General features: G+C 46.0%; 1 protein-coding gene across 15 annotated transcripts in view; it reads left to right on the forward strand.

Annotated features, from left to right (window-relative positions):
- The first annotated feature begins 1,683 nt into the window (after nucleotides 1–1,683).
- KIF1B (kinesin family member 1B) overlaps nucleotides 1,684–26,295 on the forward strand; it is a 150,191-nt gene continuing 125,579 nt past the window's right edge. For all 15 annotated transcript variants that reach the window (XM_044282048.1, XM_044282059.1, XM_044282052.1 and 12 more), the window contains exon 1: nucleotides 1,684–1,854. The gene's annotated coding sequence lies outside the window, so the exon portion shown is untranslated. The remainder of the gene's footprint in view (nucleotides 1,855–26,295) is intronic.

Raw genomic sequence — 26,295 nt, forward strand, 5'->3', positions numbered from 1 at the left:
TGACGATGCGGAGGCAAACTGATCCATCCTGACACACAATGTAAGTCAATGGGGACGGATCCATTTTCACTGACACAACATGGCACAATAGAAAACGGATCCGCCCCCCACCCCCATTGACTTTCAATGGTGTTCAAGACGGATCCGTTTTGGCAATGTTAAAGATAATACAAGCGGATGCGTTCTGAACGGATGAATGCGATTGTATTATCGAAAAGGATCCACACCAAAGGCGAGTGTGAAAGTAGCCTAACTTTAGGCTACGAGTTCTTGCCACTAATTTCATAACTGCAGTAAAAAAACATCGCATTTTCGCCACAAATTTTGTAAACATGGTAAGAATGTTCCTTTTTTTTCCACAGTTACAGAAATCCCATCAAAAAATGTTAATCCCATGATTATGAAAATACACTTAGGAACGTGTAGCAACAAGCACTCAAGAGTCCCCAGAGGACTCAGATACCTGCTGGTGGGTGAGATCGAGAGGAAAGGTGCCTTCATATGCTGCAGATTTTCTGAAACTGAAAAGCAACTCTTTAATTTAAAAGGTGCTTGTAGAATCCATGTGTTTCCAGCCAAAACAACCTCATTCAGATGAATGGAACTGATTTTAATTAGCAGAAATGTTCCACACAAAAAAATCTTCCGCATGTGAAGGCACCAGAAGGTTGATGCACCATGTAGTAAATAATTATCCGTTATCACCTATATCACTAGGGCGCCCTACTGGTGGATAGGCTCTTTCTCTTCTGTTTCGCCTCCCTTCGTGCTGCTGCCTGTACAACAGCTTCTCTATCCCTGCTTCACAGGAGTGGCGCAGGTGCACCACTGGCTTCAGGGCCTGGTCCCAAAGGCAACCACTGTGCCCTCTATAGTTATGCCACTGACCGCGGACACCCTCATACACTACTCCATGACATCCTTTACCTGCAGCCCTACCTGGCAGCATTGCATTGTACCCATAGATAAAAAGTTGCCATGCATGAAAAATCTCTGCCTTGTCCCTGGAAATACTAAGACATCAGGTTATCCTTGGGGCAATGACTTATTGCATGGCACCTGTTCACAGACGGGTACACAGAGCTGCCAATGGCTCACAAATTTCCCTCACATTCCTTAAAAATAGCTGGCTTTTTCCAATACCGGGATGTGCTGGCATTATTCGTGCAGTTCAGGATACTCAGTCGTAGACATATACAGTATATCTCATATGTAGGGTTTTCCAATTTGACCATATGTCGGCACAGGGCAGGCGGTTGTGTTCCCTGCACCTTGCAGCCTGGGCCTGGGCTGTTCCACTGCACTGAGGAGCTATTTCCTGGGCTGCTCCACTATGGTAGCTGCCTAGTCATGTGCAGCTCTCCCCATGAAGCAGTGACACATGACATAATGGTCTCTTCCTCCTGGCTCCTCTCTAAAGGCTTTCCCTGCCTCTGAGGCCTCCTCTGCTTTGAACAAACTGGTGCTGATGCTGCAGCTCTCCTGTACTGCTCAGGCTCACCGCTAGGGGGCCGCATTTAGACGCATCCTCGTCCTCCGCAGCCATTGACGTCATCACTAACGCTACGCCCCCCCCTTCCTCTTCTCTAAAGCTGATTAGCTGTGGTCTTTGTACGGCGCTCAACTATTGGCTGCAGTTCCTGTCAGTCATGTGACGCATGACGTTGTCCCGGCTCTGGCTTCGTGCGGCATAGGGGCCTCAGTTAGAGCTAGACAACTTAGGAGGAAACATCGGGCCCCGGGAGGGACAGGGAATCCTCACGCTACAACGTATCCCCGGCCTCAGTCCTCCAGGTGCCCCTCCGTACCTTCATGGCGGGGCGCCCTTCCATTGGATGACTGTTCCAGCGCACGGTAAGTCGCGACAGCTCGTCCTATCGCCGAGGAGAATCGGGAGAGTGGTTGGGGTGTGGCATGCTGACTGGAGCACAACAGGGTGACATAAGGTGACGTCATTGCAGGGCAGCAGCTGATCCCGGAGGGGAGGCTGTCACCTCTATGTCAGGATAATTGTTTTATGTCGCGATAGTGATATTACAGTCTGTGTGTTTGGCATAAGTTTCATTATACTGCCCTGTGCGTGCAGAGAGACCTTCCTGGATGTCACAGTGTTACAATGTATCAGTGATACATGGTTACTGTATCCAGTGTGGATGACACTGATGTCACCGCTGCTGATGACCTCATACCGTATTTTTCTCTCCCATTTAACCCCTTAACCCCCCTCCTCTCCTGCAGAGCTGCTCCTCCATGTGTTCTGTATTGGGGGTGATGTCCACATGATGGGGGCCTAGGCAGGACACAACAGGGCGTCAGCTGCTCCTCTGTACTGCGGAGGATGCGGGCACATCTCAGGGAGTCTGCATTTTCCTTGGGAGATGTTAACCCTTTCACTGAGTACGCCGCAGTAGATCTTTAGTGACAGATTAACCCCTTCATTGGCTAGAACGTAAGAATTACAGGGTGTTATTTTTGGAGGACGGGGAGTTGGTCACTTATTGATATATTAACCATTTTATGACTATTAATGTATTATCGTCATCATGATGCATTATGAATATTGGGGGGGTGGGGGCACGTTTATCGTTTCGTGACCTAGTCATGAGTATATTACATGGATGTATTAACCCCCTCACCGCTGAGTCAGGAGGATATCCTCAGCCATGTATCAGCCCATTGCTAGCTGTGATGGATTTCTATCTGAGGTGCCCCTACTGCTCCCTTGCATTTTCTGCATACGTCGCCTGCTTGCTATTCCTTCCACCCTCCCCAAATCCATATTTTATTCCACCATCAGCAGACATCTGAGCCGCCTGTGTTCTCCAGCCATATGAGCTTTACAGATGTCTGCTGGCCTGGATTCATCAGCTCCAGCAGCCATATTAAGTGAGAACCCAAGATGGCAGCTCTGTGCGTGGCCCTGGCCTTCCTGCATCCATGCTAAATATCCGCTCCTGTTCACATTATTACCCGCTGTGCCGCTGACGTGTCCGCGGCCTATCAATAAAGCAGGGGATGAATGTGCGGCAGATGTGGCCCCGTGCAGGGGATGAAGGTGAGGATCTGGGAGGGGTCATGAATCTGGAAGTGTCCTCACAATGTTATGGTGGGCTGTATATACCATATAGACTGCTTAGGGGGGGTGCTGTCAGTGGAGGCCATTATGGCTGTCCTATTTCTGATTTCCACTGCGTATTAATCGGTGTATTAGCACTCGCTGTGCTTTTTATAGTCACTGTTTGGCTTACAGATGTAGCAGAGCTGGGTCAGCCACTTGGCACAGCTCTTCATGATAGGAGGGGCCACTTTCTCCATATACTGGCATGGGAAATGAATACATCATATGTGGTATCATATAGGACTGCAGCTAGTTCTACTGGTTTACCACACTGGCTCTGCTACATCTGTATGCAAGGTGTACTGTACTGCAGAACTGTGCTTGGCATTTTATTTAACTCTCAGTGGTTTGGATGACTGTTCTACGATAATGCATAGCTTCGCCTTCATTTATGGCTCGGCTCATTGTGTAGAGACACAACAGGTCCGACACCATAGACCCTCCAGGGGACTACCAAAGCCCTTCTCATGGCCACCGGCGTAACGCTGGGAGCGTCAGGTATTTATGTAATTGGTGGGAGGCCACAAGTGTCCTCCTGAGGTCCTCGGCGAGCCAATGACTCCCTTCCCCGCCTTTCACCCTTATAGCCTACAGGCCACTAGACCTAAAGCATAGGCCTCTTGCTCACGACAACAAGTGTTTTGCGGTCCGCAAACCGCGAATCCACAAAACACGGTTACTGGCTGCGTGCACACCGCGGCCCAGGTGCCATTACAACATGGGGCCACTTTTTTTTTTTTTTCTTCCAGGGCCATTTTAAGTTTGCAGCCCACCCCTGTGGCAAAATATGATATTTGTGCCAAATGCCAACTCTGCCCTGCTTTATCAAACACACTCCGTTCTGCTTTATCTTTGTAAATATTATTATTATTATTATTACTGTCCACAAGTGACTCCTGCTGCATCGGACAAACTTGGCTCTGCTACATCTTGGTGAGTCTATAGGTTATTCTGACGACCACAGTGTATTGACTCTGACTTGGGCCCTGTTTGATCGCTGCTGATGAGCGCAGATTTGCAGTCAAGGGTCACTTTGCATATGAAACGTATTCCGGCACCTGCTCAGTGCTGCTGGTGACACAAGCGATTCCCCTCGCGCACTTCACCACTGCGGCTTGTATCTCTCCCAGTTCTTTCTTATGATGTCACTGCCCGCCGGAGCCGGTTTCTATGGAGACAGGATGACGGAAAGGGGAACCTGACGTGCAGGAATTGCAGAAGATGAATGTTCCCAGCACAGACTGAGTTATTAAGACAGGATTTCTGATTACCGGTGCCGGCTAAAAACCATCACATGACGTGGCCCGTGATTCAACCGCCTCGTCATTGATTGGCGGTGTAGAGCCAAGCGGTTTGGGAACTGACGTGTTCTTTCCTTCTGATTGCTCATCTTGGGATGCTGAGATAGCAGAGCTGAATTCACAATGCTTTAATTTTTATCTGCCCTCCCATTTAAACCCTCCCAGGTAATTATTGTGTTTTTTCCCTTGAGCTATGACAAACTCGGCCCTACTACATCTGTTTATAATGCAGTGTACTATGTAAAAGGTTACATCTCAGGTTGTTACATTGGTAGCAAAATATTGTGGAAGGATAGGAATACAGCAACCAATCAGATTACAGCTTTCATTCTTCTAAAGCAGATTAGGAAATAAAAGAAGAAACGTGATTGCCTTCTCTGACTATTAGTCTGCATGGTACTACAGTACTAATTGGAAGCTGCTGAGGGGGATAGTCCAGGTTCAGTGGTTGCTATTTTGGCGGTGTACCCTTAGGGCTATTCACACGACTATATCCATCTTGCAGGCCGGAAATCATGGATCCACAAAACACGGATACTGGCTGTATGCATCCCACATTCTGCAGGGCCCTCGCTATGTAACGAATGCCTATTTTTGTCCGCAAAATTGACCAGAATAGGGCATGTTCTATTTTATTTTTATTTGCGGGACCCAAGGAACGGACATATAGATTCGGACAGTACATGGGGTGTTGTCCGCATCTTTTGCGGCCCTATTGAGCTGAATGGGTCTGCATCCAATAATGTAAGAAATGCAGATCGGATGTGGACCACAAATATTAGTGGGGCCTTAGGCTGAATAATTCCAGGCCGGGTGCCTCATGTGGTTGTGGTGGGAGCTGTCCCTCTGCGCATTCCTCATCAGTCTGCTGTCACATCGCCGGAGTGTTACTCTGTATTAATATGTACACATGTGAAATTCCCATCATTCATTTGCATTCATACCCAGCATGTGGGATATCAGTGTGGAATTTGTCTCCCTATCATGCGGCTGCTATATGAGAACTGTTAGGCCTCTTGCACACGACTGTATGCCCTCCGAGATATATACGGTCCCGGAGCGGCAATCATCGTGCGCACGGGAGCGCGCAGCATCATATATTACAATGATGCTCTGGACGTCAGGCCACCCCTATTGTCCCGCACTCACATGATCTTATGAGTGCGGGACAATAGTCCCGCGGGTGACCCAACGTGCACAGCATCATTGTAATCTATGATGCTGTGCGCCCGATCTATGCCGCTCCAGGACATATGGCCCGCTCACGGTCCGTATATCTCTCAGGGCATACGGTCGTGTGCATGAGCCCTTAGGCTGGAATACACACTCGTTCTAGAGTCAAGTTTAGGGCCACTAGACCTGGAACGTCTGGGGTTCTAGTGAAACAAACTTAGGTCACAATAGGATTCTAACGGTGACCCAACTTCAGTCTTGGAGGCTCCTGGTCTTTTGATACCAACTGTAGGCCTCCTTCAGACAGTGCATAGTTGCAGGTCTATTGCCTCCAATGAATAGTAAAATCGTGATCTATGACTCTTTTAGTTGTGATCAGACCAGGACTTGCAGTCCTGGCATAAACACTGAAATATGGGCACATCATGGCTGTGTGAATGAGGTTTTATACTGATGGAACGTATGCGAGGGTTCAGTGAGAAGTGGCATGGGTGAGTCACACGTGGAGCACGCTATGTGACCACTGTGATTTACACAGTCAAGTCACATTATATTTTGATGTTAGCACGTAGATCATGAAGGAAGTCCCGTCTGGTGAGCTGGCTTGGTGGTGGGTGCTGTCTGCACACATATCCCTCGTTGCTGTCATGGGTAAAAGGGGCGATCTATCAGTTGCAAAAAGGGATGATTATTGGCTTTTGGGACAAGGGTGACAGTATTTCTGAAACTGCGCAGTTTGGGACCAGTTCTCGTGCTGCTGCGGTGACAGTGTATCGTGAATGGACAAATGGTACCATTGTGAATAAGCTACGTGGAAACTCAGGAGCACCACGTGCCACTGGTGTGAGGGAACGACGGTTACAAAGGTGCGGTAACCAGGAGGCTACCAGACGTGTGTCTAAAACACAACAGTTCGGAGAACCCTATTGTGTATGAGGCTCCAAAGCAGATGGATGGTCACTGTACGTCTGCTGACAAAGTTGCATCAGCATAAAAGGCTTAAATTTTTGGGTGGTATCTGAATTGACAAAGGGTTGTCTTCTCCTCCTATGAGTCACGTTTCATTATACAGATGGACATTGGCGTGTCAGTAGAAAAACATCAGAGAACACCTGCAACCATTTCTGGTAGAACACAAGCTGGTGATGGCAGCGTTATGGTCTGGGAATGTTTTTGTGGCATTCTCTGGACCCACTCATCTATGTGAAAGCACTCTCAACTGATTTGGGTATGAATCCATCCTTGCAGATCACATACACCCATACGTGCATGACTTCCCTAGGGCAGATGGGATCTTTCAGCAAGACAATGCGACGTGTCACACGGATAGAAATGTCTGACATTAGTTGGAAGAGCATGACCAAGACTTCCAAGTACTACCCTACTATCCTAATTCCCTAGACTTGAACCCAGTTGGGCATCTGTGCTACCACCTCAATCTTCATGTTCACCCTATGGATCCTGCGCCACGCACCCTCCAGCAGCTGTGGGATGCACTGCAGTCAGCATGGCTCCAGATACCTGTGATACCTACCAGGACCTTACTGGGTCACTCCCAGACCCGTCTGGCTGCTGTCTGGTGACTCTGGATATTAGCTGGTGGTCATATTAATGGTACTGTGTAGAAATCGCTGTGTGAAATGCTGATCTGGCACCATGATCTTCACTTGCTATGAAGCCCAGAGCCTCACTGGGTCTTAGGGCTCTTTCACACGAACGTGTGGAGCCCGTGCTGTAGACCAAAAATTGCGGTCCGCAATGCACGGGCACCGTCCGTGGGGCAGGCGCATGGGGATCGCAGACCCATTCACTTGAATGGGTCCGCGATCCTTGCGTTCTGCAAAAAGATAGAGCAAGTTCTATCTTTTCGTGGTGCGGAAGCACGGAACAGAACCCCAGAAAGCACTCCGTAGTGTTCCGTTCCGTTCTTCTGTTCCGCACCATTCCGCATCTCTGGATTTGTGGACCTATTGAAATGAATGGGTCCACATCCGTGATTGCGGAATGGCCACAGAACGGTGCCCGCAATATGGCAACGGGCAGCACATGTTCGTGTGAACGAGCCCTTAATAAGAGAAGATTCATAATGTGCCCCCCCCCCCCGTGGGGAATCCTATAATACAGTCCTGATCAAAAGTTTAAGACCACTTGAAAAATAGCAAAAAATCATATTTTACATTGTTGGATCTTAACAAGGTTCCAAGTAGAGCTTCAACATGCAACAAGAAGAAATGAGAGTGAGACAAAACATTTTTTGAGCATTCAATTAATTGAAAATAACGATTAAATTGTTTTTCAGCTGATCCAAATTTTAGGACCACATGCCTTTTTAAAAGGCCAAATCTGTGCAAAGATGTGGATTCATTGTGATTGTCTGTCAGATAGTCACACGTTGTGATGGCAAAGACAAAAAACTCTCCCTTTTTTATCGTAGTCGGGTTGTTGAACTGCATAAGCATGGTCTCTCACAGCGCGCCATCGCTGCTGAGGTGGGACGCAGTAAGACAGTCATCTGGAATTTCTTAAATGATCCTGAGGGTTATGGAACAAAAAAGTCAAGCGGAAGACCCCAACAAAAATTCTTCAGCACTGAGCCGGAGGATCCAATTGGCTGTCCGTCAAGACACTGGATGATCCTCGACCCAAATTAAGGCCCTTACTGGTGCTGACTGCAGCCCCATAACTATCAGACGGCATCTGAGACTGAAGGGCTTCAAAAACTAAATACGTCTTCAAAGACCTCGTCTCCTTGAACGCCACAGAACTGCTCGTTTGGACTTTGCAAGAGAGCACCAAACATGGGACATTCAAAGGTGGAAGAAAGTTTTATTCTCTAAAGAGAAAAAATTTAACCTTGATGGTCCTGATGGTTTCCAACGTCACTGGCATGACAAGCAGATCCCACCTGAGATGTTTTCTACGCGCCACAGTGGAGGTGGGGCCATAATGGTCTGGGGTGCTTTTTCCTTCTGTGGAACACAGGAGCTTCAGGAAGTGCAGGGGCGTCAAACAGCCGCTGGCTATGTCCAGATGTTGCAGAGAGCATTCCTCATGACTGAGTGCCCTCGTCTGTGTGGTAACGACTGGGTTTTTCAACAGGCCCATCCTGCGTGTTTCCCTGATCTAAATCCAATTGAGAACCTTTGGGGATGGGTGGCAAGGGAAATTTACAAAAAATGGACAACAGTTTCAGACAGTAGATGGCCTTCGTGCGGCCGTCTTCACCACTTGGAGAAATGTTCCCACTCACCTCATGGAAACGCTTGCATCAAGCATGCCGAAACGAATTTTGGAAGTGATAAACAATAACGGCGGAGCTACTCATTACTGAGTTCATGTTTGGAAGTTGGATTTCTGTTTTGGGGTGGTTTAGTTTTTTTTGTTTTGTTTTTTTTTTGTTTTTTTTTTGGAGGTGTGGTCCTAAACTTTTGATCAGCTGAAAAACATCCTGTTTCAGTTTATTCGTTGTTTTCATTGCATTGAATGCCCAAAAATGTTTTGTCTCACTCCCATTTCTTCTTGTTGCATGTTGAAGCTCTACTTGGAACCTTGTTAAGATCCAGCCATGCTAAATATGATTTTTCAAGTGGTCTTAAATAGAGATGAGCGAACTTCTGTTTTAAGTTCGGCGTCTAAAGTTCGGCTTCCGGTTAGCGGAGAATCCCGATCTGGAACCGGATATGGATTCCGACTTCCGTTGTGGTCCGTGGTAGCGGAATCAATAATCGGCCATTATTGATTCCGCTACCACGGACCACAACGGAAGTCGGAATCCATATCCGGTTCCAGATCGGGATTCTCCGCTAACCGGAAGCCGAACTTTAGACGCCGAACTTAAAACAGAAGTTCGCTCATCTCTAGTCTTAAACTTTTGATCAGGACTGTATGTCCCCCCCCCCCCGTGTGGGGATCCTATAATGTGTCCCTCCGTGTACGATCTAATTATTGGATAGGTTTGCACAGTTTGGTTACTGCTATGAGTAAGTTGTATGCCATGTGTGATGTGACTCAGTAATAATTACAGAAGGAATCATTTTTATTATTAATGCATAGAACAGGTTTCATTATTACATTCATTCATTGCAGTGTAATATTTTTTACGGACTCATTAATATATAAAGTTCGGATGAGGAGCAAAAATATAGTCATGTGAATGGGGCCTAAGGCCCTAAGAATAGGCATTGTTACAATGGGTCCGAAAACAAAATGGATGCAACGAGGACGTCATCCGTATTTTGCAGATCGCAAAATGCATACGGTTTTGTGAATGCACTATTAGGGCTCATTCACATGACCGTATCCGTTTTTGCAGTCTGCAAATTGCAGATCTGCAAAACACGGATAGCGGCTGTATTCGTTCCGCATTATGTGGATCGGATCATTTTTATCATTTTAATCAGAAGATACATCCCTGCTGGGCAGTATGTCTGGTCTAATAGGGTTGATCTTACTGACAAGTGCTCATTAAAAAAGAGAGCACCAGAAAATGCAGTGTAGTCTGCCGGCAGCATGTTATAAAGCAGGAGGAGCCAAGCAGATTGATGTATAATTTTGTGAGAAAGGAGTCAGAAAATCTTTATACATTTACTGCTTTTTCTGGCTTCTGGGACACAGACATCTTTACAGATGAACCATCTCATCACAGAGGTCATCAGAGACAAGGGAATGTGAATGAGGCCTAAACATATTAACATCAACGGGTCCGTGTGCTGTCCCTCCCCCTTTCCCCTGGATTGACACAGCAAGACTTCTGATGTGACCCAGTCTTCTTACGCCTGCGCCGTGTATACCAGAAGTCTGGGCCTGTCAAAGGGGAAGGGGGGAGGGACCAACGCTAAGGATTGTAACAAATTGGTGCCCCCAGTGCTCCGGCCAGCCACTCTGTGCTCCGGCCAGCCACTCTGTGCTCCGGCCAGCCACTCTGTGCTCCGGCCAGCCACTCTGTGCTCCGGCCAGCCACTCTGTGCTCCGGCCAGCCACTCTGTGCTCCGGCCAGCCACTCTGTGCTCCGGCCAGCCACTCTGTGCTCCGGCCAGCCACTCTGTGCTCCGGCCAGCCACTCTGTGCTCCGGCCAGCCACTCTGTGCTCCGGCCAGCCACTCGGTGCTCCAGTAAGTTTATTTGCATACGAATAAGAATCCAATTTTCTCATCACTGGGGCAACGTACATAACATAATCAGGGTACCATTTTTATCAGCATGAGCAACCCTACCAGGCTGTACCATGCTCTTTAAGTGTAGAAATAGCAGAAATTTAAATGTATAAATTATAAGTTTTTCTGAATCTTTTCCCACAAAACTATCTTACTCTGCTCAGCTCCTCCTGCTCTATAACATGCTGCTGACAGTTTACACAGCATTTGGGGTGACAGATCCTCTTTAAATCTGTGCTAAAATAGTGAACAGCAGATTTAATTCAGGTGTACAGCGAATGGTGCTTCGGCCGTATTCTCGCACTATACAAGTTTTGAGTTGTAGGAGGTGGTAATGCGACATGCATTGCAGTGTGTGGATCCATGCGGATACCTTTCCTATGCCTTCAATGAGAATTTTTTTTCTTTTTTTTTTTTCTTTGACCCAATTGATCCATACTGTGTTCTCTTATGGCGGTCTGGGGCAGATTTATGAACGTTTTTTTTTTGTTTCTCATTCACTTTTCACACGTACTATACAGAATGAAAGCTGTGCGGTGATTGGTTGCTAGGGGAGATGAAGACAATTTGTGGTAGACAGTTTCAGAAAAGAAAGAACTTTTAGGTATAATGTCGAAAAGAGGTATTATTCAGAGGCGCAGGCAGTGGTTACAGCTTTGTATCACAGTACAGGCCCCATGCGCACAGCTTTACTGCCATGATATACAAGGTCCCTTTCATGTAGGCTGCACGAAGAAGAAAGAGAAAACCAGAAGTATCCACCCAGTATCTCCCTAAACAAAGCCTGAGGATCAAATGAACATCCTGTATTTATAGGCGTTCAAGGAAGATGGCCGCTTCCTCTGTCATAGCCGGAATAGGACTTATTGTATTGCGCACGTGTAAATGATCTCTTCGCATCCTCCCCTGAGGCTGAAACTTGTGTTTGGTTCTCATTGGAAATGTAAAAGTTCGCTTTAATGTTCAAAGGGGTTGTCCGAATTAATGAAAAATGTGGCTAAATGGACTGTTACTCATTAAACTAAGGACCACACTGTCTGAAGGTGCTGTGCGGCCATCAACAGTACAGACCGACTAAACCGTTTTATTAGAGCTGAGTGGCACCTGTCGCAGTTCCGCCATGATTGTGACATACGGGTGTACCTTATAACATATTAAGAAAACCCTTAGGCCACACGACAGTATGTATTTTGCAGTCCGCAAAAAACATGTATGACGTCCGTGTGCATTCCGTATTTTGCGGAACGGAACAGCTGGCCCCTAATAGAACAGTAAGTACCATCTTTGTCTGTAATGCGGACAATAATAGGACATGTTCTATTTTTTTGCGGAACATGAATACGGGCATACAGAAACGGAATGCACACGGAGTAACTTCAGTTTTTTTTTGCAGACCCATTTAAAAGAATTGTTCCATATACAGTCCGCAAAAAAAAAACATAACGGACACGGAAAGAAAATACGTTTGTGTGCACCTGTTGCACCCATGCCTCCTCCAGTGCTTCTGCTACTTTGCTTCCCTCCAGTCAGTTACCTGGCTGCAGTGGTGACATGCCTGTATACACTCTTGACCTTTGCAGCCAGTCACTGGTTACATGGTCACTGTTATATATAAGGGCTGCCATACATGTTGTTTGGCCGACAGCCATCTCTTCCAACTCCTTCCCAAGCCCCCCCAAATACACATCCACATTCAGTTTGGCCGAGCATGTCTGTGTGTATTCAATGGGGAGAGAGGACAAAGCTGATACTAGACACCTCTGGTGACTTATCTCCTTGGACAACAAAAGGAGTGAGTGAAAATTATTCACTTTGCCCGATCCTTCACTTCCCCAACATAATCTGGTGGGAAGCATCGGGAGACCCCCACGCACATGAGATTGTTGCCTAAACCCGCCATTCTCAGTTTTGCCTACAATACACTGTGTATGGGGACCTTAAGAGGCAAAACAATCCTTTTTTGAATAGAATGCCAGTATTTTAAAGGGGTTTTGCCATCTCAGACAATGGGGGCATATCGCTAGGATATGCCCCCATTGTCCGAAAGGTGCGGGTCCCACCTCTGGGACCCGCACCTACAACGAGAACGGAGCGGGGAAATGAACGGAGGGTGCACTGCGCATGCGCAGCCGCCCTCTATTCATTTCATTTCTATGGGACCACCGAGCTCTGGCTTGGCTATTTCTGTCTGTCTGCCCCATAGAAATGAATGGGAGCAGGGGCCACACATGCGCGGTGCGCTCCCATTGCGTTTTATGGGAGCAGCGCTTGGTGGTGGACGGACACCCGGGAAATTCGGGGTCTTCCAGCCACAGCTCTCCCTGCTCCGTTCTCGTTGTAAGTGCGGGTCCCAGAGGTGGGACCCGCACCTATCGGACAATGGAGGCATATCATAGCGCTGTGCTCCCATTGTATGTGATGGGAATACCGCTTTTAAATATTCAAAATAGCTGCCTCTGTGATGGGTGCACCATAGAGGAGAATGTCCTGCACTTGGCAAACTTTAGGAGGAAAAAAAAAAGACAGAAGTTAGAATGATCTCATCTCGCTGCTCTCCACAGGAGGAGGGGGAATACACTCTTTGTCTCGCCTCCCAACCCCCTACCATAGCTCCTCACAGGTTCAATCCCTTACACTCCCTTTTAGAGGTCAAATTCTTCACATCCAAATGCCAGGACAGCAGAAAAACTGTATTATTTCAGTCACTGTGAGCAGGAGGAGGTTTATTTTTCACACTGAGGTCTATATTTCCTTGTGCTGAAGGCTGTATCCGTTGTTGACCTCTGCTTTCGAGGACAACTGTCGTGAAAACATTGATCATGATGGTTCTTATTTAGTAGAGTTGTCCACCCTATATAGCGCTATATATTATCTTAAAACAAAATCAGAATCCATTATAAAAGAGAAAAAAAGGTCAAATCAGCTGACTGATCCTCCACCGTCCCTCTGCAAACAGTTCCTGGGTCTCCCCGCCATTCTCTGCTCCCTAGACACAGGAAACGACCAATCATCAGAACGAGCCAGCCATCAGCCTTTTTTCAGAATTCCCATAGAAGTGAATGGAGGGTGGCAACGCTTCTGATATTCGCTCTCATTCACTTTAGGTGCCCCGTTCTAGAGACAGGCGCAGGTCCCAGAGGACTTTAGTGGCATATTCTATCCTAGGGATATGCCACCAGTGTCTCAGATGAGACAACCCCTTTAACAATCTGGACTCCAGACTGATACATGTTACCTGCACTGACACATTGTAACCAACCTTCAGGACAGTAAATTCATCTACTTAGGCTAGTTTCACACTAGCGGCAAGGGACTCCGGCAGGCTGTTCCGGTGGGTGAACAGCCTGTCTGATCCGTGCTGCCGCTAGTGCACGCGTGCCCCCGGACTACTACATTGATTATAATGGGGGCAGGCCGGAGTTCCGGCGGCAGCACGGCAAACATGCCGAGAGGCGGCGGGAATAAAACTACGGCAAAGAGATATCCTGCATGTTGGATTTCATCTCGCCTGATTCTTTGTTCCCACTGGTGAGAAGCTCCTGTCGGAGATGTCTGATAGTCACTTCTTCCTTTCCCTTTGAAAATACTTGCAGGCTTGACTGTGCCCAGCGGGCATTTATTTGGGAAATTCTGAAACAATAACTCTGACTTAACCCGAGCTGGACAGCTTTTACCAAGGCTGCATGCTGAGGCTGTACTTGTGCTGCCTGGGCAAAAACTTTGAAGGTTTTGTCAGATATTTTAAAAAAGCTGCCTAACCGGAGCAAATGTGTTAACATAAATAATCATAACTCGCTAGTTAAATTCTCTGCCTCTTCGGTGTGCCATACATCCATGTGACCCCAGCAGCGGGTCACTGGCCTCAACGCGGACACTTGTATGTATAGCAAGGGACTGAAGAAGCCAATGATTCCCTGCATTGATCATGTGGATATATATGTGTGTGCTAGGAAATGTAACAGTTTAAAATGTCATGGGGTTCTGCAGTTTGTTTAAACTGATCTATCCTCTAGATAGATCATCAGCATCTGATCGGCGGGGGTCCAACACACGGGACCCCTGCCAATCAGCGGTTAGAGAAGGCAGTGGCGCTCCAGGAGCGCCGCAGCCTTCTTACTGTTTACTGCAGGCCCAGTGACGTCACGACTAGTATCAACTGGAACAGAACTTAGCCGCGCCTAGGCCAGTGGATACTAGTCATGACGTCACTGGGCCTGCGGTAAACAGCGAGAAGGCCGCGGCGCTACTGCCAGCGCCGCTACCTTCTCAAACAGCTGATCGGCGGGGGTCCCGGGTGTTGGACCCCCGCCGATCAGATGCTGATGATCTATCCAGAGGATAGTTCATCAGTATTAAATTCTTGGAAAACACTTTTAAGTAGTTGTTTTCTTTAATTTATTTTACTTTACTGTTTTAATTTACTGCTTTTTCCTTTTTCATCCCAAATATTTCTGCTGTAAAGCAAAAAAATATTATTTTATTTACCGGTATTTAATATTTTTTAGCGGTTTTGTTGGTGTTTTATTCTACATTGTTGAATAAGCCGATTAGAGCTCACATCCAGTGAAATGATTTATCTGGAAATATATGGACGAAGCAGTTGCCATATCGCTCCATGTATAGCTGGGAAACCATAGTCACTCTAATTGGGGGGAGGGGTTCTAAAATGTAACCTGGGGTATTGGAAAGAGATCAGTAAAATCTGATAGTTGCCGTGCAGCTGCCTCCGTGCGGAGGATCTCTTCTGTTCTCTTGGCTTCCTGCGTCACATACCACAAGACAGGTCATTGACATAACAGAAGCTGCTCTTGGCGGGTGACAAATCGTTGCCCTCTAGCACAGATATTAATAAATAATGTTGGGTGCTGGCACTGATATATTTAGACTCCTTGTGGAGGGGAAGGGTTCACAGTACCAGTGACATGATACAAGAAGGGGCAGTGTTTTATTGGTCCGAAAATTGATCCGCAAAAAACGGACACTGGCCATGTGCGGTCCACACTTTAACAGAAAAGCCTTTTCTTGTCCGTGTCTGAATAGAACATGTTCTATTTTTTGCGGAACGGAAGTGCGGATGCGAACAGCACACGGAGTGCTGTCCGCATCTTTTTTGACCCCATTGAAAATGAATGGGTCCAGATCCGCTCTGCAACGTTGCAGAACGAATCCGGATCCATTTTGCGGACGTGTGAATGGACCCTTATTGTGAATGTCCAGGACACCGTCAGAGGCTATATTTGCACATTTAGGCCTCATGCACACGACCGTTGTGTGCATCTGTGGCCGTTGTGCCGTTTTCCGTTTTTTTTCGCGGACCCATTGACTTTCAATGGGTCGGTGGAAAAATCGGAAAATGCACCGTTTTGCAGCCAAGGCCGTGATCCGTGTATCCTGTCCGTCAAAAAAATATGACCTGTCCTATTTTTTTGACGGACAACGGTTCACGGACCCATTCAAGTCAATGGGTCCGTGAAAGAACACGGATGCACACAAGATTGGCACCCGTGGCCGTAGGTTGCTTTCATACAGACGGATCCGAAGATCCGTCTGCATAAAAGCTTTTTCAGATCTAAGTTTTCACTTCGTGAAAACTCATATCCGACAGTATATTCTAACACAGAGGCGTTCCCATGGTGATGGGGACGCTTCTAGTTAGAATACACTACAAACTGTGTACAAGACTGCCCCCTGCTGCCTGGCAGCACCCGATCTCTTACAGGGGGCCGTGATCAGCACAATTAACTCCTCAGGTGCCGCACCTGAAGGGGTTAATTGTACCATCATATCCCCCTGTAAGAGATCAGGGCTGCCAGGCAGCAGGGGGCAGACCCCCCCCCCCCCCCAGTTTGAATATCATTGGTGGCCAGTGCGGCCCCCCCCCCCCTCCCTCCCTCTATTGTAATAAATCGTTGGTGGCACAGTGTGCGCCCACCATCGCCCCCCCTCCCTCCCTCCCTCCCTCTATTGTAATAAATCATTGGTGGCACAGTGTGCGCCCACCATCGGCCCCCCCTCCCTCTATAGCAGTAACAACATTGGTGGCAGTGTGCGGCCTCCCATCTCCCCCCCCCCCCCCCCCGATCATTTGTGGCAGCGTCGTTCCGATCGGAGTCCCAGTTCGGTAACTGGGTGGCTCCTGATCGGTAACCATGGCAACCAGGAAGCTACTGCAGCCCTGGTTGCCATGGTTACTTAGCAATAGTTGTTACTTAGCAAATGTTGTTACTGCTATAGAGGGAGGGTGGGCGCACACTGTGCCACCAACGATTTATTACAATAGAGGGAGGGGGGCGTTGGTGGGCGCACACTGTACCACCAACGATTTATTACAATAGAGGGGGGGGCGATGGTGGGCGCACGCTGTGCCACCAACGCTGGGGCTCCGATCGGTAACCATGGCAACCAGGAAGCTACTGCAGCCCTGGTTGCCATGGTTACTTAGCAATAGTTGTTACTTAGCAAATGTTGTTACTGCTATAGAGGGAGGGTGGGCGCACACTGTGCCACCAACGATTTATTACAATAGAGGGAGGGGGGCGTTGGTGGGCGCACACTGTACCACCAACGATTTATTACAATAGAGGGGGGGGCGATGGTGGGCGCACGCTGTGCCACCAACGATTTATTACAATAGAGGGAGGGAGGGGGGGCGATGGGGGGCGCACACTGTGCCACCAACGATTTATTACAATAGAGGGAGGGGGGGGGGCCGCACTGGCCACCAATGATATTCAAACTGGGGGGGGGGGGGGTCTGCCCCCTGCTGCCTGGCAGCCCTGATCTCTTACAGGGGGATATGATAGTACAATTAACCCCTTCAGGTGCGGCACCTGAGGAGTTAATTGTGCTGATCACGGCCCCCTGTAAGAGATCGGGTGCTGCCAGCAGCAGGGGGCAGTCATGTACACAGTTTTTCAGTATATTCTAACCTGAAGCGTCCCCATCACCATGGGAACGCCTCTGTGTTAGAATATACTGTCGGATCTGAGTTTCACGATGTAGCTCATATCCGACAGTATATTCTAACATAGAGGCGTTCCCATGGTGATGGGGACGCTTCAAGTTATGTTCGGGTGTCCGCCTGGCCGTGCGGAGGCAAGCGGATCCGTCCAGACTTACAATGTAAGTCAATAGGGACGGATCCGTTTGAAGATAACACACTGTGGCTCAATTTTCAAACGGATCCGTCACCCATTGACTTTCAATGTAAAGTCTGGACGGATCCGTCTGAGGCTACTTTCACACTTAGAAATGTTTTAACAATATAATGCAGACGGATCCGCTCTGAACGGAGCCACCGTCTGCATTATATGAACGCAAGTGTAAAAGTAAAGGGACTCCTGACTTTACATTGAAAGTCAATGGGGACTGATCCGTTTGCAATTGCACCATATTGTGTCAACGTCAAACGGATCCGTCCCCATTGACTTGCATTGTAAGTCAGGACGGATACGTTGGCTCCACACGGCCAGGCGGACACCAAAACAACTTTTTTTTTCATGTCCGTGGATCCTCCAAAAATCAAGGAAGACCCACGGACGAAAAAACGGTCACGGATCACGGACCCACGGACCCCGTTTTTGCGGACTGTGAAAAAAAACTGTTGTGTGCATGAGGCCTTATGGGAAGATTTATGAAAATCGGTGTAAAGGAAAACTGGCAACCAATCAGCTTCCACCTTTAATTTTTCAACTTTCCTTTGGAAAATGCAAGGTTAAGGGTCCATTCACACGTCCGTTTTTTCTTTCCTGATCTGTTCCGTTTTTTCAGGAACAGATCAGGACCAGATCTGGACCCATTCATTTTCAATGGGTCCTGGAAAAAATCGGACAGCACAATGTGTGCTGTCCGTTTCCGTTGTTCCGTTCCGCATGTCCGTTTAAATATAAAACATGTCCTATTCTTGTCCTGAAAAATCGGATCCTGGTACAATACAAAGTCAATGGATCCGCAAAAAACGGATGACATTCGGATGTCATTCCGTATGTCATCCGTTTTTTGCGGATTCCGTTCCTGGAAACACATAACAAATATTTTTTTTTTTTTTTTTTTTTTTTTTTTCAATTTTTTTTCAAAGAAATCCAAACAACTTTATTGATTATTGAAATGTATACATGCTCCCGTTTTTTGCGGATCCGCAAAAAACGGATGACATACGGAAACATTTTCAGGAACAACGGATCCGCAAAAAACGGACCGTTTTTCAGGATGAAAAAAAACAGGACGTGTGAATGGACCCAAAATATGATTTTTTTCTATGGGCAACTACACCAGTTTTCCTTTACACCAGTTTTCATAAGTCTCCCCCTGTTTTTATTGTTCCAATACAAGAACTTTGTCCCACATTTACTAATGTGAGTTCACTTAAAAAATGGCAGAATTTGGCACATCTAGGTTTAGAGAATTTCTTTGCCTAGTCTGAAAAGGTTGTGGTTTAATTTGAAAGGGAGCATGGTCTAAGATGCACCATTTTGTGCCAAAATTCAGGCCTAAAATTCTTATTCACAGTAAGCCAACCAATTATTGGTATAGTTTTAAAAGGTTTTTCTGAGATTTTTATATTCTCAGGATAGGTCAGCAGTATGTGATCGGTGGGAGTCTGACACCTAGGACCCCCGCCGATCAGCAGCACTTCTGTGAGCACTGCTGCCTTCTCACAGCTCACCAAGCAGAGCGCCGTACATTGAATAGCGCCTGTGCTTGGTATCGCAGCTCAGTCCCATTCACTTGAATGCGGCTGAGCTGCTCAGAGGCCATGTGACCGATAACTGTGTTGTCACTGGCCTAGGGAAAGCAGAGAGAAGGCGGCGGTGAGTGCCTTATCGAACAGCTGATCGTGGAGGTCCAGAGTGTGCTCCCCCGCTCCAATCACATACTGATCACCTCTCCTGAGGATCAGTTAGAAAGTCTTGGAAAACCCCTTTGAAGCCCCCCATAGACATTAGTGCGGCCAACAGTCTAATGTATGTGGGGAGCCCCCGACTCTCCCCCAGCATATGATGTCAGGGGACAGAAGATTTGGGTGAAGTGAATATTATTGCTTAATCCTTTTGTTCTCCCTGGAGATAAGCCCCCGCCAGAATTTTATCTATGGGGAAGTCGGGAGAGATGTATAACAGTCAATAGCTGTCAGTTTAATACACCGCTATGTATGGCCGCCCTTTATACAAAAGTGTCTATCCCTGCACCATATTTCTCATCCAGCCCGAGCCCCTGTGATAACTCTGGTGCAGGTCTAGATGGCCGGTCTAAGTATACGCCTTCTATAGGATTAGTAACTCTGCCCCCTTGTATGCAGAGATCTATTCTGAATAGTAAGTAGGTAGAACAAAGTCCAGCTCTCAAGTGGTAAAGGTGCTCTGACCTGCACTGCACGGATCCGGGCTGTGTTCACACCCAACGTAGATGCAGCAAAAAAGTCCAAATGATTCCAGTGAGTAAAATCAAGGATTCTTTATTTCTTCATTTAATGAAGAAATATGAATCCATGAAGAAGAGCTGTCTTATGGTTGAAACATGTTGATTTTATGCAGGAGAATTACTTGTGTGTATGTATGTATATGTGTGTGTGTGTGTGTGTGTATATGTGTATATATATATATATATATATATATATATATATATATATATATATATATATATATATATATATATATATATATATAATATCCAGTACAGACCAAAAGGTTGGACACACCTTCTCATTCAAAGAGTTTTCTTTATTTTTATGACTATGAAAATTGTAGATTCACACTGAAGGCATCAAAACTATGAATTAACACATGTGGAATTATATACATAACAAAAAAGTGTGAAACAACTGAAAATATGTCATATTCTAAGTTCTTTAAAGTAGCCACCTTTTGCTTTGATTACTGCTTTGCACACTCTTGGCATTCTCTTGATGAGCTTCAAGAGGTAGTCACCTCAAATGGACTTCCAACAGTCTTGAAGGAGTTCCTAGAGATGCTTAGCACTTGTTGGCCCTTTTGCCTTCACTCTGCGGTCCAGCTCACCCCAAACCATCTCGATTGGGTTCAAGTCCGGTGACTGTGGAGGCCAGGTCATCTGGCGCAGCACCCCATCACTCTCCTTCATGGTCAAATAGCCCTTACACAGCCTGGAGGTGTGTTTGGGGTCAGTGTCCTGTTGAAAAATAAATGATGGTCCGTCCAACTAAACGCAAACCAGATGGAATAGCATGCCGCTGCAAGATGCTGTGGTAGCCATGCTGGTTCAGTATGCCTTCAATTTTGAATAAATCCCCAACAGTGTCACCAGCAAAGCACCATCACACCTCCTCCTCCATGCTTTACGGTGGGAACCAGGCATGTAGAGTCCATCCGTTCACCTTTTCTGCGTCGCACAAAGACACGGTGGTTGGAACCAAAGAGCTCAAATTTGGACTCCTCAGACCAAAGCACAGATTTCCACTGGTCTAATGTCCATTCCTTGTGTTCTTTAGCCCAAACAAGTCTCTTCTGCTTGTTGCCTGTCCTTAGCAGTGGTTTCCTAGCAGATATTCTACCATGAAGGCCTGATTCACTCAGTCTCCTCTTAACAGTTGTTCTAGAGATGTGTCTGCTGCTAGAACTCTGTGTGGCATTGACCTGGTCTCTAATCTGAGCTGCTGTTAATCAGCGATTTCTGAGGCTGGTGACTCGGATGAACTTATCCTCCGCAGCAGAGGTGACTCTTGGTCTTCCTTTCCTGGGACGGTCCACATGTGAGCCAGTTTCTTCGTAGCGCTTGATTGTTTTTGTAACTGCACTTGGGGACACTTTCAAAGTTTTCCCAATTTTTCGGACTGACTGACCTTCATTTCTTTAAGTAAAGATGGCCACTTGTTTTTCTTTATTTAGCTGCTTTTTTTTCTTGCCATAATACAAATTCTAACAGTCTATTCAGTAGGACTATCAGCTGTGTATCCACCTGACTTCTACACAAGGCAACTGATGGTCCCAACCCCATTTATAAGGCAAGAAATCCCACTTATTAAACCTGACAAGGCACACCTGTGAAGTGAAAACCATTTCAGGTGACTACCTCTTGAAGCTCATCAAGAGAATGCCAAGAGGGTGCAAAGCAGTAATCAAAGCAAAAGGTGGCTACTTTGAAGAACCTAGAATAGGACATATTTTCAGTTGTTTCACACTTTTTTGTTATGTATATAATTCCACATGTGTTAATTCATAATTTTGATGCCTTCAGTGTGAATCTACAATTTTCATAGTCATAAAAATAAAGAAAACTCTTTGAATGAGAAGGTGTGTCCAAACTGGTCTGTACTGTATAATTATTATTTCCTTGATGCTATGTCAATCGGTTCTCCATGCAGTGTCCTCTTGCTGGGCTTGTGCTTGTACACAAAAGCCAATCTGAAAAAAACTGATCTTCAATGTAAAGCCTGGAGATGAGAAATGGCTCAGGTCTCGGGCTTCAGTAGGATATGAAGTTATGTTAGCGTCATTTATCATATCTGTGTCCTAATGGGGCACAGCTAAATGGGAATCAACGACGATTGTGAGGATTGGAGCCACTATCTGAATAGTACGCTAAAAGTCCATCTGCATGTGGTTTCCTCTTTGCTCAGAGCTGATACTCCTCTATTTTAAGATCCATTGGTTCTCCATTCAGCATAAGGGATATTTAATCCCAGGGCAGAACTTGACTCCTGATGCTGAATGCAGATGTTAAGTTGATGACTACAGAAGACATGAAAGGAGTCTGTTGCTAGACTCGTTTACAGAACAGACCATCTGCAGCACCATGGGTACCAGACCTAGACTGTATGCATATAACATAGATTAAAGATAAAGCAGGGGCGTAACTCCAATTAAAAGGGGCTGTTCCGAGTTTATTTTTTGCTTTAAAGCACAATTCCTTTTGGGATGGGAATATGAGCTGGAAATGTTCTTGCTGTGTGCAGTGGACAATGAAGAAACGATAGCCTTTGTAGTCTGAGCCAAGTCCTATTGTCCTCATAACATGGAGGCTGCTCAGGAAGAACATCTTTAGACCCCCTCTTGGGCTTTTGAAACCCCCTCTAGGTCCCTGGATATGCAGATCCCTGGAGACAGGAATTCCTGGTTAGAAGCATATTCGCTCCCTTATGACACTGTTTTAGTTTTACCACTTACTTTAAAGAGCCTGCACAGTGGATCTGCTGCTGCTCCCGGTGTAAGCACTGGGGCACAGAGCCCCAGCACAAGCGTGACAGGACAAGGCTAGATGAGATGTCTAGTTCTGTCAATCCAGGAGAAGGGGAATGGCCAAAACAGAGGGATGTTACAAAACTGGTGCTCCAAGGGCTCTGGCAGGCCCCTCGGTGCTTGAATCTAATTTGCATAATTATAAAAAGAGTGATTTGTAGACAGTGGGTCAATAAAGAAACAGAATGAAAGTAATTTTTTATTCAGCATGATCAACCCAACCAGGCAGTATGACTTGTTCAATATGGTTGATCATGATGCTCTTTAAAGCAGGGAGTGGAGGGGGTCTGCACAGCCTTTTTTTTTTTTTTTTGTCTGAGTGACAATTTTAGGCCCCTTTCACACGGGCGAGTATTCCGCGCGGGTGCAATGTGTGATGTGAACGCATTGCACCCGCACTGAATCTGGACCCATTCATTTCTATGGGGCTGTTCACACGAGCAGTGATTTTCACGCAAGCTCTATATTGTGCGTTGCGGTGCGATAATCCACGCAACGCAGGCCCCATAGAAGTGAATGGGGTTGCGTGCGATTTTCACGCACGGTTGCTAGGAGACGATCGGAATGGAGACCCGATCATTATTATTTTCCCTTATAACATGGTTATAAGGGAAAATAATAGCATTCTGAATACAGAATGCATAGTAAAATAGCTCTGAAGGGGTTAAAAAAATAAAAATATTTTTTTTTTAACTCACCTTAATCCACTTGCTCGCGTAGCCGGCATCTCTCCTGTCTCTTTCTTTGCTGATTGTAGTCAAAGGACCTGTGGTGACGTCACTCCAGTCATCACATGATCCATCATCATGGTAAAAGATCATGTGACGGACCATGTGATGACCGGAGTGATGTCACCACAGGTCCTTTGACTACAATCAGCAAAGAAAGAGACAGGAGAGATGCTGGCTACGCGAGCAAGTGGATTAAGGTGAGTTAAATAAAAAAAAAATTTTAACCCCTCCAGTGCCATTTTACTATGCATTCTGTATTCAGAATGCTATTATTTTCCCTTATAACCATGTTATAAGGGAAAATAATGCAATCTACAGAACACCGATCCCAAGCCCGAACTTCTGTGAAGAAGTTCGGGTTTGGGTACCAAACATGCGCGATTTTTCTCACGCGCGTGCAAAACGCATGACAATGTTTTGCACTTGCGTGGAAAATTCCCGCATGTTCCCACAACGCACCCGCCTCTTATCCGGGCCAAAAATATGACGCTCGTGTGAAAGAGGCCTTACTGTTCAAACAATCCCCAATTTCAATGGCTGTAATAAAACTTAAAGGGGTATTACTTTTAAAGACATTTATGGCATATCAGAAGTACCGTATACAGTTGTGTTCAGAATAATAGCAGTGTTTAATTAAAAAGGTGAATAAAGCTCAAAATCCTTCTAATAGCTTTTATTTCCATACACACAAATGCATTGTGAACACTACACATTCTAATCCAAAGAAAAATATATCAAATTTGTGTTGTTCCTCTAAAAAAAAATTGAAGAAAAGTGAATATTAGACTGTTCAAAAAAAAATAGCAGTGTTTGTATTCTTTACAAACTCAAACATTCTTTATATAAACTGAAAAATGTTTGAAGATTTTGCTTTCCTTTGAATCGCTTACTAATATTTAGTTGTATAACCACTGTTTCTGAGAACTGCTGTACATCTGTGTTGCATGGAGTCAACCAACTTCTGGCCCCTGTGAACAGGTATTCCAGCCCAGGATGATTGGACTACATTCCACAGTTCTTCTCTATTTCTTGGTTATGCCCCAGAAACAGCTTTATTTTATGTCACTACACAAGTTTTCTATTGGATTAAGATCCGGGGATTGGGCCGGCCACTCCATAACATCAATCTTGTTGGTCTGGAACCAAGATGTTGCACGTTTGCTGCTGTTTTTGGGGTCGATGTCTTGTTGGAACACCCATTTCAAGGGTATTTCTTCTTCAGCATAAGGCAGCATGACCTCTTCAAGTATTCTGATGTATTCAAACTGATCCATGATCCCTGGTATGCGATAAATAGGCCCAACATCGTAGTATGAGAAACATCCCCATATCATGATGCTTGCACCACCATGCGTCCCTGTCTTCACAGTGTACTGTGGCTTGAATTAAATGTTTGGGAGTCGTCTGACAAACTGTCTCCGGCCACTAGACCCAAAAAGAACAATCGTACTTTCATCAGTCCACAAAATGTTGCGCCATTTCTCTTTAGGCCAGTCATTGTGCTCTTTTGGCAAATTGTCACCTCTTCAGAAAATGTCTTTTTTTCAACAGTAGGACTTTGCGGGGGCTTCTTGCAGACAGCTTGGCTTCACATAGGCGTCTTCTAATTGTAACAGTACTCACAGGTAACTTTAGACCTTCTTTGATCTTCCTGGAGCTGATTGTTGGCTGAGTCCTTGCCATTTTGGCTATTCTTCTATCCATTCGAATGGTAGTTTTTCGCTTTCTTCCACATCTTTCAGGTTTTGGTTGCCATTTGAAAGCATTTGCGATCATTTTAGCTGAGCAGCCTACCGTTTTCTGCACTTCTTTATGTTTTCCCCTCTCCAATCAAGTTTTTAATCAAGGTACGCTGTTCTTCTGAACAATATCTGGAACAACCCATTTTCCTCAGAATTTCAGAGAGAAATGCACTGTAACTAGCATGTACAACATTTGCTGCCTTCCTTCCTTAAAGGGGTTCTGCAGTTTTGTTTTTTGTTTTTAAACTGATGATTTATCATCTGAATAGATAATCAACATCTGATCGGCGGTGGTACGACACCTGGGACTTCTGCCGATCAGCTGTTTGAGAAGAAAGCGGTGCTGGCAGTAGCGCCGCGGCCTTCTCACTGTTTACTGCAGGCCCAGTGACGTCACGACTAGTATCAATGGCCTAGGCGGAGCTAAGCTCTGTTCACTTGAATTAATAATTGCCACCTGTTTTTCAAAGAATGAATGACCTCACTCATTGAACTCCACACTGCTATTATTTTGAACATGCCCCTTTCAATAAGTGATTCAATTACACAGAATCAGCAGCATGCATGTCATGACTGTTGGGTCTGTTGGATTTCTATTACTCTACTACACCTGCTAGTAAATTATTTGCCATGTAGAAATATCATCATTTCTACCAAAAACAGTGATTGATCAGGTTAGTGATGTCTGACTGCTATTATTTTGACAACTGTATGCCATAAATGTCTGATAGGTGCAGATTTTACTTTCAGGACTCCCACTAATTTGGGGAATGTGGGTGCCCTTTTCCAATGACCATGGGTGCCTATATCTCTCTCTCTCTGTTGAAGATTATGGGTGTTTTAGTAACGGCTTGGCATTTTGCAG

Source organism: Bufo gargarizans, chromosome 2 (genome assembly GCF_014858855.1).
Source record: "Bufo gargarizans isolate SCDJY-AF-19 chromosome 2, ASM1485885v1, whole genome shotgun sequence".
In the NCBI taxonomy this organism is placed as follows: Eukaryota; Metazoa; Chordata; class Amphibia; order Anura; family Bufonidae; genus Bufo; species Bufo gargarizans.